Raw genomic sequence first — 14296 nt, 5'->3', positions numbered from 1 at the left:
AGTGAGTGGCAATTTTAATCTCATTATCTAAAACACCTAGGATAATGTTAAAAGAGAATTATCAAGATAGTGAGTTAAGCCTAGAGAGAAGATCCAGTAGTAGGAAAAGAATTTACTAGGTCTATAGAAAAAGGAGGACATGAGACAGAGGCTTGAAAATTCTAGCTAATCTTCATAGCAAACTTAAAAGCATACACTCTATTTTAGAATGTATTGTACATTTTAGAAGGCATTCAGTGAATATCGAGTGCTGTGCCTGTTTACATATTTTAAAGCAGTACAAACATCCAGGACCCCTCAGTGATAACAAGAAAGACTAACCTAAACATAACAAGATAACAAAGCAAAAAATGCAAAGAAAGAGAAAAACAGACTCAGCCAGCAAAAACTGACATCTTGCCTTGAAAAAAATGCCAAAAGGTCCAAAGCACACACAAGAAAAATAAAGGTGAAGAGTTCACTGAGGAAGATTCCATTTCTTTCATCTTCTAGAGACCCTTGGAGACCACCATGATGAACTAAGCATGCCCAACAGGATGTACCAAGAGGAGTTAATTACCATACAAAGTGAGGATGAGTGAGGCCAGAGAATAAATATGTATAAGGCAGATTGTGCAATGCCATGCATATGTAAGACCTCAAAGCATAATAAGAGAGGCAAGCTCTCTAGTGTTCATGCATGTCTTTAGTGAAGTTAATCCCCATGAACCTCAATGTCAATTAAAAATACATACTACTCTAACAACTGTTGTTATAAGGTTCTTTTCTGCTTTGTTTCAGGGGAGATATTTGGAGTTTGCAGGGCTCCAAAGCCGAGCTGCAGATGCCCCTCGGGGGGACATTGGGGGATCCTTGGTGGGTGTTTTTGGGGGTCTTTGTGGCGGTGGTGGCAGAGTTGTGACAGGGGGCGGGCGGATGTGGGTGCCCACACAGGGGGGTTGGGCTTCCCCGGCCGGGCCCTCTGAGCTCTGCTGGTGCCATGTGGAGACCGCACGGGACCGGTGGGGGGCAGTGACACCAGGTTTGGGGAGCCCCAGGAAAGCTGCAGTTTCCCTAAGAAGGACCCCTGAGAGAGGAGACCCCCAGAACCCCAAAGTGGGGACCCCAAGAGTGGAGGACACCTGGGATGGCTGAGACCCTGGCGAGGGGTGCTAGGGCTGGAGGGGCGGGATGATGGGTGATTTATTAAAATATGGATATTGATCTAATATCAATACCCAGCTGTGATGGACAAAAGACTCTCTAACAGGTTAGAGTTAGAAAGTGGAGGTTTAATGCAATGCTGGGCAACTGCATGGAATCGCTCCCTTATATGCACTGCAAAGTTACAAGTGATTACAGACTCTATTTATTTATATAAGTGTTGAATATCCCACATGCTAATACATATTCATAACACTATTGCCTGGCAGCCTCTGCTTTGTATTATAATTAGATAAAAGGCCATTAAGCATTCATAGTTTGTTCTTTGAATTAGGTCAGTGGTCTCTTTTATGGGGAGAGGTCATAAAAAGAGGAAGCAAGGAGAGTCTTCCTCATTCTAAACTTTCAAACTTTTCAATGGCTAACAGGACAAATGGAACCTGGTAGAACTCCAGTTTCCTGTTTCCATGACTGTTTCAATGGGATGTTAGAAGATTTACAGTTGTCTGTGTTCTCAGGTCTATTTACCAGTTTCTTCTGTTTCTCATTATAACCACAGCTAAACAAATACAAAAATGACAAGCAATTAATTATTTAGATCTGGGATAGCTACTTCAGATTCATTTCCTTTCAACTAACCATTGACTCCTAATTATTTCCAGCAGAGCCTATCTATCTATCTACTTTAACTAATTCAGGCAAAGCTGATCTGTAGCTAAAACCTTAACTTTTCTAAAATCCTTAATTCCTTTGAAGTTCATGTCTCACTGAAAAGGGGTTCAGTGGTCCTGGTGCCAGAAGAGGCTGCTTCTAGTATCAGCCTAGTTGCCCCCACCCTGTGTGCTTTCAGCTTTGTCAGCACTCCCAGTATGAGCCCAGTCACTGCCAGTCATTCCCCATTATGATGCAGTTTGCCCCAGCATGGTCCCAGTTGCTCCCAGTTGCTCCCACTTTCCTCCAGTGTGTTCCTGGTTCTCCCAGTTGCCCTTGGAGATCCAAGTAAAAACTGTTCCATGACCCATTTCTCGTAACTCCAGGGCGATATCTTTGGTTAATGGCCCAGCTGTTAAAACCAGATGGGGCAGTGTTCTTGATCTCTTCCATGACCCATCCTCCCTCCAGGGAGATATCTTCTCTTAATGGGCCATTGAGTCTCACTGCATGACTGATAAAATTACATCAACCCATTGTGAGATGCTCCACCCAGAGGGAGGAGCCAAGCATTCCCACCTGGATATAATCTGAGATTTAAACATCAGAAGCAGCCTGGTTTCCACTGGATTCCCAGAGGAAGGCCAGACTCATCTACACCACCACTGGACCTTCAGAGGAAAACTACACCCTTCTACAGGAGCACTGCTTCTACAAAACCACACCTGTTACTCCAGGAGGACTGCAGCCACAATTTGATTGGACTGCAAGCAACACCCTGACTACCTGGGTGTCAGGTTGTATTCTGACTGTCTCAGAATTTTTTTTATTTTAGTATTGCATTTTTAGTTTAATTTTTTATTTTTTAGGTTAGGCCACAGGGAAGATGCTCCAGGACAGCCAGGCAGGTGAGGAGGAAGTCAGTGCCCATTTCCCCCTCTCTCCTGCTCCATCTCCCAGCCCAGCATGGCCCCCAGCTGCAGGACAACCCCGCCAACACAGTCCTAATGGGAATTCACTGGGGGGATCTCCTTCCCCTTCTCTCGGGCACGGAGGCAAATCCCATCCTCCCCTTGTCCTTCCTCCCCCAGACAAGGAGCTGAGGATGGAGACCAGGGAGGACAAATCCCGAGGGCAGAACCTCATGGAAGAGGCCATTTTGAGTGGCTCCACTGCACAAGAATCCAATGGGAAGGCAAAGCCCAAGACATCCTGCTCAAGGACGGGTTCCAAACCCATCCTAGGGTTCTTGGAGAAGGGAAGACCTGGACTGTGCCAGGAAGATGGACAGAGCTTCAGCCACATCTCCCACGTGGTCCAGAACCAGGTGATCCAAACTGGGGAATGGCCCTACAGGTGTGGGGAATGTGGGAAGGGCTTCAAGCAAAACTCCACCCTTGTGACCCACCGGTGCATCCACACCGGGGAGAAGCCCTACGAGTGCGGGGAATGCGGGATGAACTTCAGCCAGAGATCCCTCTTGATCTGCCACCAGAGGATCCACAGCAAAAAAGGGCACTACAAGTGTGAGCAATGTGGGAAGAGCTTCAGCCAGCAATCCCACCTGATCCGCCACCGGAGGATCCACACCGGGGAGAGGCCCTACCAGTGTGAGGAATGTGGGATGAGCTTCAGCCAGCGATCCCACCTGATCCGCCACCGGAGGATCCACACCGGGGAGAGGCCCTACAAGTGTGGGGAATGCGGGGAGGGCTTCAGCCAGAGCTCAATCCTGATCCGCCACCAGAGGATCCACACAGGGGAAAGGCCCTACCAGTGTGAGCAATGTGGGAAGAACTTCAGCCGGCGCTCCCACTTGATCCGCCACCAGAACATCCACGCTGAGGAAAGGCCATACAAGTGTGGGGAATGCAGGAAGGGCTTCAACCAGAGGTCCAAACTGATCATCCACCAAAAGATCCACACTGGGGAGAGGCCTTACGAGTGCAGGGAATGTGGAAAGAGCTTCAGCCAGAGATCCCACCTGATCTGCCACCAGAGGATCCACACCGGGGAAAGGCCCTACGAGTGTGGGGAATGTGGGATGAGCTTCAGCCAGAGCTCCATCCTGATCCGCCACCAGAGGATCCACACCAGGGAATGGCCCTACCAGTGTGAGCAATGTGGGAAGAGCTTCAGCCAGAGCTCCATCTTGATCCGCCACCAGAATATCCATGCTGAAGAAAGGCCATACAAGTGTGGGGAATGCAGGAAGGGCTTCAACCGGAGGTCCCAGCTGATCATCCACCAAATGATCCACTCTGGGGAGAGACCTGACAAGTGCCCTGAGGTTTCAGAGAAGCTCCAGTCTCCTTGTGCACAAGCGGATTCACAGAGAGGAGAGGCCCTTCCGCTGCCCCAGCTGCAGGAAGGGCTTCAAGCACAACTCCACCCTCATCATTCACCAGCGTATCCACACTGGGGAAATGCCCTACAAGTGTGCGGAATGCAGGAAGGGCTTCCACCAGAGCCTCCAACTGGTCATCCACCAAATGATCCACACCAGGGAGAGGCCCTACCAGTGTGCGGAATATGGGATGAGCTTCAGCATAAGCTCCCACCTGATCCACCACCTAAGGATCCAAACCAGGGAATGGCCCTACGAATGTCTCGCTTGTGGGAAGAGCTTGTCCAGGAGCTCTCACTTGAACAGATACCAACGGAGACACCAGTAAGGGAAGACCTAAGAATGCCTCAGCTGCGGGAAGAGCTTTGTGCAGTGCTCCAACTTAGTCCTGCTTCAGAGGACCCACACTGGCCAGAGAATTGGTGACCTACATTCCCAGCGATCCTCACTGGAAAGACACTGGGCTGGTGGTCCTTTTCTTTGGTGGTCCCTTATATTATTTTGATTCATCTTCATCCCTTTAAACCAGACAAAACTGGGGATAAAAATCAACAAATTCATCAAAGGCATCTGAAGCCTCATGTTTTACTAGTGTTTCAGGGCAATCTGGGACTCAGGCAGATACTGGGGAGGAATTGGGGGTTTGTGGGGTATTTGGTGTGGTTGTCTCCATTTCTGGGCACTCAAAGAGATAAGAGGGTTTGATCTGTCACCTCAAAACCACTTCATGCTAAAACGACACAATCTCACCCAAAAAATTACTTGATTGCACAGCCCCTCAGGGATGGATGGGGTTGGAAGGGGAATGGGTGAAGTAGGGTGAAAATCAGGAGGGCTGAGGTGGGACAGGATGGATGGGATGCAGTTTGGGAGGTGTGAAATTGGGGAAATAGGGCTTGGGATGGCAGGGGTGGGATGGATTTCGGTTGGCATTGGGGTGATGGGGTGGGGTCTGGAATAAGACATCCAAAGTCTGGGGATGATGACGGGAATGGGTGCTGGTTCTTGAGGGAGTTTTTGGATATTCCACATTCCTGAAAGGATTTTGGGGTTTCCCACGTGTCTGAGGTGGTTTTGGGGTACTCCCCAACTCTTGGGGGATTTCCTGAGAGCAGCTCCATGGAGTCCCATTGCCAGGGGTGGCTGCCTTGGGCATGAGCTCATAGCTGCAGCCAGAGTCCATTGCTTCAGTGCTGGAGAGCAGAGAAATGATGAATGGCCCCAGACATCTCCAGTGTGTGTTTGGGGGTCAGGGCAAGTTCTGCGTAGGTGGGGCAGTCACTGCCACAGCCCCAGCCCCAGCCACTGCAGCCTCTGGTCCAGCCACAAAGTGGCTGCCAAGCTCCTGGCACCCCAAAAACCCCACCTGTGAGAGGGACCAGAGCAGGTGAGGCTGTGACATGGCTGTGACACTGACACGTCCCACGGCCCCAGAGCTCACAGCAGCTGAGATGGCGCTGGATCCAAGGGCCACTGTGGATCTCTCTCTCCTTCTCTCTTCTCCTGACTTCCTCTTCTCAAAACCTGGAGAACTGGAAGTTGGACAGGTTAGAGTTTACTCTATTAGTTCTTTGTGAATTGATTTACTGTAACTCCATGTTGCTTTAATATTTCCCAAGTTTGCAACCAGAAGTTTGTTCTCCACCCTCCTGAGAAGTTTGTTGTTTTCTCCCATGCATCACCCGAGGGGATTAAGGTACCTCAGGTCCCTTTCCAGCACCGGCCAAGGGAGCTTGGGGCACAGCAGCAGGAACTGCAGGGCTGAGCAAGGCCTGGGTTTTGGCTGGAGGAAGCAGAAAGGCCGAGCCCTGAGCCCAGGCCTGGCACAGCAGGGCCTGTCCCTCACGGGTGCCTCGGGGCTGTTTGTGGGGCAGTGGGATGGGAGGGGCAGCAAGGACAAATGTCATCAAACTGCAACCCCTGCCAGCCTCCTCAGGGATGGGCCAGGGAGGACCAAAGTGCAGCCCCTGAAAGGAAAGTTCCTTCTGTGGGGCCTCCAGAGGCGCTGCCAGAGCCCAAGGGACAAAGGCCTGGGTTTGGGGGTCCCAGGTGATGCTGATGATGGCGATGGGGACCCTGTGCTGGGTATAAATATCTGTGAGGAGTTCCTGTGGAGGTTTTGTGGATTCCGGGGGTTTTTGGGTCATGGTGGATTTTTGGGGGTTCCCGAGGGGGTTTTTCAGAGGTGCCGAAGGGGGGATTAGGCAATCCCAGGGGAACCAAAGGCTGTTTTGGGGAACCTGCCGGTGACAGAACTGGGACCCCATGCCGGGTCTGAACCTTCTCACTGCGCTCGGGCAGCGTCAGTGTGTTCAGGGAGATCCTGGGGGGCCAGGGGGTCACCCCAAATCCCAGGGGACCCCAAATGCCAAGGGAGCCCCTGAACTCCGCTCAGCGCTGGATCTGCTGCAGGCAGGGGGGCACCAGCACTCGGCCCCACCCCCACCATCACAGGGGGCACAAACGGGGCAGGGGCACGGACAGGTCGGGGGGGACCCCAAAGTCCTCGGGGAGGGAACACGGGGGGACTCCCAGGAATCCCCGTGGGGGGATGAGGGGGGACCCAGGAGGAGTTTGGGGGGCTGGGTGGGTCATGGGGAACCCCCAGGACTCTTGTGGGTATGGGAAGGGCAAAGAACAGGGCGAGCCCCAGGATGGGTTTGGGGGGGAACCGGATTGGAGCTCCCATGGCAGTGGGATGGGGATGAGATCTGCCCATGGAATTCCCATGGCAATGGGACAGCAGTGAGATCCATCCATGGAGGTCCCAGGGGAATGCCCATGTTCCCAAATTTTGCCCTCCTAAATCGCGTATTTCCAAATCCCACATTCCCATGGGAATTCCACCCTCCCCACCTTTAGGCTCCAGGGCCTCACGCCCATATCTGACAGATTTCCAGAGACATTCCAGGCAGGTGTGCCCCAGGGGATTTGTTCATTCCTCAGCCTGGATCTCCTCATGTTCCCAGCACCTGGGCAGCGCTGGCGGCCACCACAAATCTTCAGATCCCAGCTGGAAGGAGAGGAATTCCTGCCTGCCAGAGCTGAGCCGATGGGATCCGTGGACGCTCCCGTGGGACAGGAGGTCACAGCCAGAAACCTCCTGCAGCGTGTGGAAACCTGGGCCAGGATTGGACCCACGGAGACCCACGGGATTGTGTCCCAGCCCCATGGAGCCCCATTCCAGCCCTATGGACTCATCCAGGGTCATGGATATGAACGGGCTCCAACAGCGCCACGGGCAGGGACCGCAGGAAGAGGAGAACTGGGGGGACACGGAGATTTGGGAATGGGGGGTCACAGCTGAAGGAAAGGGGCAATGGGGAGAGCTGGGAGAGCAGGGAAGGGGCTTTGGGGGTTCCAGAGATGAGAAAAGGGAAGGGTGGGGCTGGGTAGATGTGGGATGGGTGTGGTTAAGGGGCTTTCTTGTGTCAGGAATAGGACAAGGTCCCGAGTGTCCCAATTTCCATCAAGAGGTTGGGAAACCCGAGATGGCTGAGAATAGGGGTCCCGAGTATCCTCAGAGTTGAGGGAAGGAAAGGTTGCATGCTGGGAAATGCAGGAAGAGGGCTCCAGGGGGTCTCTGGGTGAAGGAGAAGGGGGCTATGGGGGCAGGTAGAGACGGGATGGCCGGGAATGGGGTGCAGGGGTTGGTGGTGCCGGATCAGGGGGTGCAGGGTGGAACCCGTGCCCGGGAATGGGGGTTCGGGGGGATCGCGGCGCCCAGGAATGGGGGTTTAGGGGCCCCTGGGTGCTCCGGAACGGGCGATCCAAGAGTCCCGGTGCCGGGGGTCCCCCTCCCCTCTCGCCGCCCCCCGGGGCCCCAGGAGCGCCCCCAGCCCCAGCGCTGGAGCCATGGCGCTGCTCCGCTGCGGCCCCGCCCACAGCCCCGGCCCCGCCCCCAGAGCCGCCTCCGGCCCCGCCATTGGCGCCGCTCTTTGCTGCCCGCCAATGGCAGCCCGAAGCTTTTTGTGACGTCACCGGGCGCTGGGCGGAGGGAGCGCGGGGGGAAGGGCAGGGCGGAATTCCCGGGAATTCCCCTGGATCCCCTCCTGGCATCCCCCGGGACCCTCCTCGGCCACGCCCTGCGGGACCCCCGGGCCGGGCTGTGCCCAACTCCCGGGGCTGCGCTCAAACTCTGCCTGGAGCCCGCTGGCTTCGGCCCGAAGCGGGGGAAGCGCCGCGATCCGCGGATCCATTTTTTCCTGCGGCTGCGGGTCCCAGCCCCGGCGGAGCAGGACTGGGCGCGGGCACTGCGATCCCTGATCCCCGATCTCCTGCTCTCGCTCTCTCCTGTGCTCTCCCTTTCCTTCGGGCGATCATCAATCCCAGAGCGGCCGGAGAGCCCCGTGCCCAGGTCGGGTTTCTCAGGAAAGGGAGGCCTGGGGGTGAGGTGCCCCAGACTGGCCGGGAATGGGGGTCCGGGGGTGCCCGGGCTGACGGGAACAGGGGATCCAGGGGCTGGGAGAGGAGGATAGCCGGGAAAGGGGGTGCAGGGGGTGTCGGTGCAGGATAAGGGGGTGCAGGGGGTCCCGGAGCTGGGGAAGGAGATGCGGGGGGGGTCCATGGGGTCTCCCCAAATCCCCTCCAAGGGGGGAGCAGGAGCTGGGTCAGGAGCTATGGGGAGAGTAAAGGGGGTGAGCCCGGCATGGGGGGGACATGGGGGAGTCCCACGTGCCCTGAGGGGGGGACCCAACACCTGGGGACCCCCCCTCACCTTCTCCCGCAGGGGAGGCAGAGCCCCAGCCCAGGCAGACGGAGCCCAGCACCGAGCCCTGGCAGCATCTTGGGGGGGCAGGAGGGGCAGGATCCGGGAAAGGGCGGCGGCTGCTGGGAAGGGACCGGGATGGACCGGGACAGCCTGGGATGGACTGGGACAGACTGGGATGGACTGAGACACCGGCATACACCGGGAGACACCGGGATACACCGCGCCCAGGACTGGCACCCACTGGGAGCAGGATCAGAGCACACTGGGACCCAGCAGGACCAGAACTGGGGAACAGGGATCATTGTGGGACCAGGTGGGATAAGACTGAGAGTTACTGAGATGTTACTTGTGGAAACTGGAACCTTACTGGGTCAAGTGGATGTGACTGGGAATGACTGAGTATGCTAACGGTAACTGGGATATACTGGGAATGTCTATGAACATACCAGAGGTGACTGGGAACACATTGAGAGGAACTGGGATTGACTGGGTCTATACTGAGGGCAACCAGGATTGACTGGGACCATGCTGGGGGAGTGGGATCAGCGTGGACTCATACTGGAATCATACTTGGAATGACTGGGTCTATGCTAGGGGCCACTGAGAGCAACTGGGATCAGACTGGGAGGAACTGGGAGCAACTGAGACAATACTGGGGACAACTGGGTTCATGATGGCGTCAGCATAGGATCATATTGGGGGGGAGTGGGAATATGCAACTGGGATTACACTGGGAGGAAATGGGACCATGCTGAGGACAATTGGGATCATACTGTGAGGGAGTGGGTCTATGCAACTGGGATTACACTGGGAGGAAATGGGTCCATGCTGAGGACAATTGGGATCATACTGGGAGCAACTGGTACCACACTGAGGGTGACTGGAGTTGTTCCGAGTGAGCTTCAGCTTCAGTTTGTTATCGCCTGGTGTGGCCTTCCAAATTCCCTCTGGGGCTTTCTTCACTCGGGAGTGATGGATCCAGGCCTTCTGTTCCTTGATCTTGATTGCAATGAAGGTAGTGAGGAGTACCTGGAATGGTCCTTCCCACTGTGGTTCTAAGGTTTTTTTCTGCAAAAGACAACATACACATAATCCCCAGGTTGTACATCATGTACTGGCCCATATTTCTCAATTTCTCTAAGTTGTTTATTTAGGGCCACCATATATCCATGTAGGGTTTCTTCCCCTACTTGAATGGATGCTGTTCCCTCTTGAACTGCATATGGCCTTCCATACAATATTTCAAAAGGGCTTAGTTTCTCTTTTGCCCTTGGTTTTGTCCGAATTCGCAACAAGGCCAATGGGAGAGCCTGAGGCCAGGGCAGATTTGCTTCTTGCCCCAATCTCACAATTTGTTGTTTAATCAAATGGTTCATCTTTTCCACCTGGCTGCTAGATTGAGGGTGGTATGGGGTGTGCAATTCCCAGTCTATTCCCAGGTGGTGACTTATTTGCTGCACAATTTTCGAAATAAAGTGTGGTCCCCTATCTGAGGATATGGTGGCTGGAACTCCAAATTGTGGTATTATTTCTTGCAACAGCGCTTTGGTCACCTCTCGGGCCTTAGCTGTCCTGGCAGGAAAGGCTTCTGGCCATCCTGAAAAGGTATCAGTTAACACCAATAGGTAACGATACCCTCCCTTCCTGGGCAGTTCTGTAAAATCAATTTGCCATTGTTGCCCAGGTCCACAACCTTTCCCAATTTGTCCCACTTTAGGCTTTGGGGTATTTTTAGGGTTAGTTCGGAGGCAAAGACTACACTGACGAGTTACTTGTATCACTGTGCCCTGCAATTTCCTGGCCATGATTCTTTCTGTCAAATGGTTATACAGGGCATCTATTCCCCAGTGTGTTTTCTCATGTTCCCTCTGTACTAATGACCACAACAAATAGGAGGGTACTACAAGTTTCCCTTCTTCTGTTACAGCCCATCCCTCCTGATTATAACTTGCCTTTTCTACCTTGATAAGTTTCTTATCTTTCTTATTGTACACTGGCTTACCTTCAATAGAAACTTTTCCATCTGGAATCAATGCTGCCTCAACAGCCTTATCGGGTACCTCACCTTTTGCTGCTTCTTTTGCCTCTCTGTCTGCCAGCATATTCCCTTCTTCCAATTCAGAGCTCACTTTTTGGTGTGCCTTTATGTGCATTATGGCTACTCTCTCAGGTAGTTGTATGGCATCTAATAGCCTCAGTATCTCTTGTGCGTGTTTAATACTCTTGCCTTGTGAATTCAGCAGTCCTCTTTCCTTCCAGATGGCTCCGTGAGCATGAACCACTCCGAATGCATACCTTGAGTCCGTGTAGATGTTGATCTCTTTTCCTTTTGCCAGCTCTAAGGCTCCGATTAAGGCAATTATTTCAGCCTTCTGTGCAGATGTATTAGTTGGTAATGGCCCAGACTCTATTACCTCTCTGCTTGTGGTAACTGCATACCCAGCGTGCCTTCTTCCACTGACGACATACCTGCTTCCATCAGTAAACCAGGTGTCAGCATCCTCAAGCGGGGTGTCCTTCAGCTCTGGGCGGCTCGAGTATGTGGCTTCAATGGTCTCCAGGCAGTCATGGATCACTGGTTCTCCTGTACTCCCGCTGAGGAAGGAAGCTGGGTTCACAATGTTAGTTACCACAATTTCAACATCATCTTGTTCTACCAGTATGGCTTGGTACTTCAGAAATCTCTGTGGGGAGAGCCAATGTCCCCCTTTTGCCTCAAGGACTGCAGACATTGTGTGAGATACTAGCACAGTCATCTTCTGGCCTAGGGTGAATTTGCGTGCTTCTTGGATGCTTATTGCTACTGCTGCAACTGCTCTGAGGCACCCTGGCCATCCTTTAGCTGCTGTGTCCAGTTGCTTGGAAAGACAGGCCACTGCCCTCTGGTACGGGCCTAAGTTCTGTGCTAATATTCCCAAGGCAATCCCCTGCTTCATGAGAAAACAGGAAAAATGGTTTACTCACGTTTGGAAGTCCTAGGGCTGGAGCTGACATAAGGGCTTTCTTTAGTTGGTTGAAGGCTCGGGTTGCATCTTTTGTCCACTGAAGATCTCTGCTCCCTTCCGTGATCAAGGCATACAGAGGTTTAACAAGTAACCCATAGTTATAAATCCAGTCTGCACCACCCTGTCATGCCTAAAAAGGTTCTTAGTTCTTTCACTGTCTGAGGTTTTGGGGTCTGGCATATTGCTTCCTTGCGATCCTGCCCCAGAGTCCTTTGTCCAGCACTTATTTCATAACCCAGGTAAATAACTGTTTGCCTCACCATTTGGGCTTTCTTCTGGGATACTCGATACCCCTGCAGGCCTAGAAAGTTTAGGAGGCTTACCGTCCAGTCCACGCATGTCTCCTGGGTCTGTGTGGCTATTAAGAGATCATCCACGTACTGGAATAACTGTCCTTCTCCTGGTGGAGGTTCCCAGGACTCTAAATCCTTGGCAAGCTGTTCCCCAAATATAGTGGGGGAGTTCTTGTACCCCTGCGGTAACACACACCATGTGAACTGAGTTTTTCTTCCAGTTTTAGGGCTTTCCCACTCGAATGCAAAAATTTTCTGGCTGGCTTCATGGAGAGGGAGGCAGAAGAAAGCATCCTTTAGATCTAGAACAGTAAACCAAGTTAGTTCAGGTGTTAAACGGGTTAACAAGGTGTAGGGATTGGCAACCACTGGATACAAGTCTTCAGTTACCTTGTTAACAGCCCTTAAATCTTGTACTAATCTGTATGACCCATCAGGTTTCTTTACTGGCAGAATAGGAGTATTAAAATCAGATTGACACTCTCTCAGTAGTCCTAGCTGCAGAAAGTTCTCAATAATTGGGCTAACTCCTTCTATATCTTCTTTCTTTACGGGGCATTGTTTAACCCTTACTGGCTGTCCTCCTTCTTTAAGCCTGATTTGCACTGGTAGTGCATTCTTTGCTCTTCCTGGTATATTGGAGGCCCATACCCCTGGAAATACTTGATCCATTATTTTCCTAAAATTTTCCTTTTCACTTGCCGCTTCAGTTTCTTTGGTTATTAGCATTAAGCTTAACAGTTCTACATATTGTTGATCCTTTACCTCCAAACTAATTTCCCCATTTTTGAATATTATTCTTGCTTCCAGCTGCTCTAGCAAATCTCTGCCCAAAAGTGCAGATGGAGCATTAGGCATGTATAAAAATCGATGGATGCCCCACTGTTTTCCCAATTTATACTTCAATGGTTTACAAAAATAAGCTCTTTCAGATTGGCCAGTTGCCCCCTTTACCATAACATAGTCATTGGTTACAGGTATTAGGGCCTTATTTAACACTGAAAATGTTGCCCCTGTATCTATCAAAAATTTCACTTCTTTTTCTTTGTTCCCCAGTTTAACTATAACCAGAGAGTCCCCTAGGGTAGGGCCCTCCGGTCCCCTTCAGTCCTCTTTTACATGAGCAACTACTTTTTCCCTTTTCTGATCACCTTTTCTATGTTCATTACCCTTTCTTAATTCTGGGAACTGGTTTTTCCAGTGACCAAATTTCTTACAAAATGCACATTGATCTTTTCCTAGTCGGGGTGGTCCTTGTTTTGGTGGACCTTGCCCATGTTTCCCTTTTTCTCCTTCTTTTACTGCTGCTGCTAGTTTCTTCATCCCTTGTTTATACCCTTCTTCCTGGTTACTAAAAACTCTCCAGGCCTCATCTAATAAAGTTTCTAAATTCCGGCTGTTTGGGCCCCGGATCTTCTGGAGTTTCCGCCTGATATCTCCTGTGGATTGTCCTAAAAATAAATTTATTAATTGCTGCGTTCCTTCATCAGATCCAGGATCCAGGGTGGTGTGTCGGCGCATTGCGTCTCGCAGGTGATCTAGAAATTCAGAAGGTGTTTGAGAGGGGCCCTGTTTGATGGCATATAAGGCTGACCAGTTTATGGTTTTGGGGATTGCTCTTTCTAGCCCTTTTACTATTAGTTCTTGGTATCTCTTTAACTGTCCTAACTCCTCATCATCATTAGGATCCCAGCCTGGGTCTTGAAGGGGAAATACATCTTTAACATCCTCCTGTGTTGTCCTACAATCATCTTCAGCCAGATCCCCAGCTACTTTCAAAACTAATTGTTTCTCAGTTTCTGTTAAGGCATCAAGTAGCAGTTGCAGATCCGCCCAATCAGGTGAATGCTGCTTAACCATAAACTTCATTTTCTTAGCAACCCCTATAGGATCACTTCGATAGCCCTTAGCAATCCTTTCCCAAATTTCTAAATCAATTGAGGAAAAGGGAACTTTAATCAGTTTTGTTTCCCCATCAGAGGTTATTGCTTGTCTTAGAGGTGCTTGTACGACAACTCTGGTTTGTTTTCGGGTCCTTGATGCTATAGGTCCTCATGAGGGAATCTTAGGACTTGGTGGGAGGGGTTCAGGTTCATCCCACTCACTGTCACTGCTAGGCAGTGGTGGATCCCGGGGTTTAGGAGTG

General features: G+C 51.6%; 1 protein-coding gene and 1 pseudogene across 1 annotated transcript in view; one reads left to right on the top strand and one right to left on the bottom strand.

The window, feature by feature from the left end:
- The window catches only part of LOC120747644 (zinc finger protein OZF-like), a 44545-nt gene that overhangs the window by 6567 nt on the left and 23682 nt on the right, over window positions 1–14296 (bottom strand). The window lies entirely within an intron of this gene.
- The window catches only part of LOC120747643 (zinc finger protein 850-like), a 47246-nt pseudogene continuing 35388 nt past the window's right edge, over window positions 2439–14296 (top strand).

This window comes from Hirundo rustica, unplaced genomic scaffold, assembly GCF_015227805.2.
Source record: "Hirundo rustica isolate bHirRus1 unplaced genomic scaffold, bHirRus1.pri.v3 scaffold_125_arrow_ctg1, whole genome shotgun sequence".
NCBI lineage: Eukaryota > Metazoa > Chordata > Aves > Passeriformes > Hirundinidae > Hirundo > Hirundo rustica.
The sequence above is the reverse complement of the archived record's forward strand: the minus strand, read 5'-3'. Positions and strand labels throughout refer to the sequence as shown.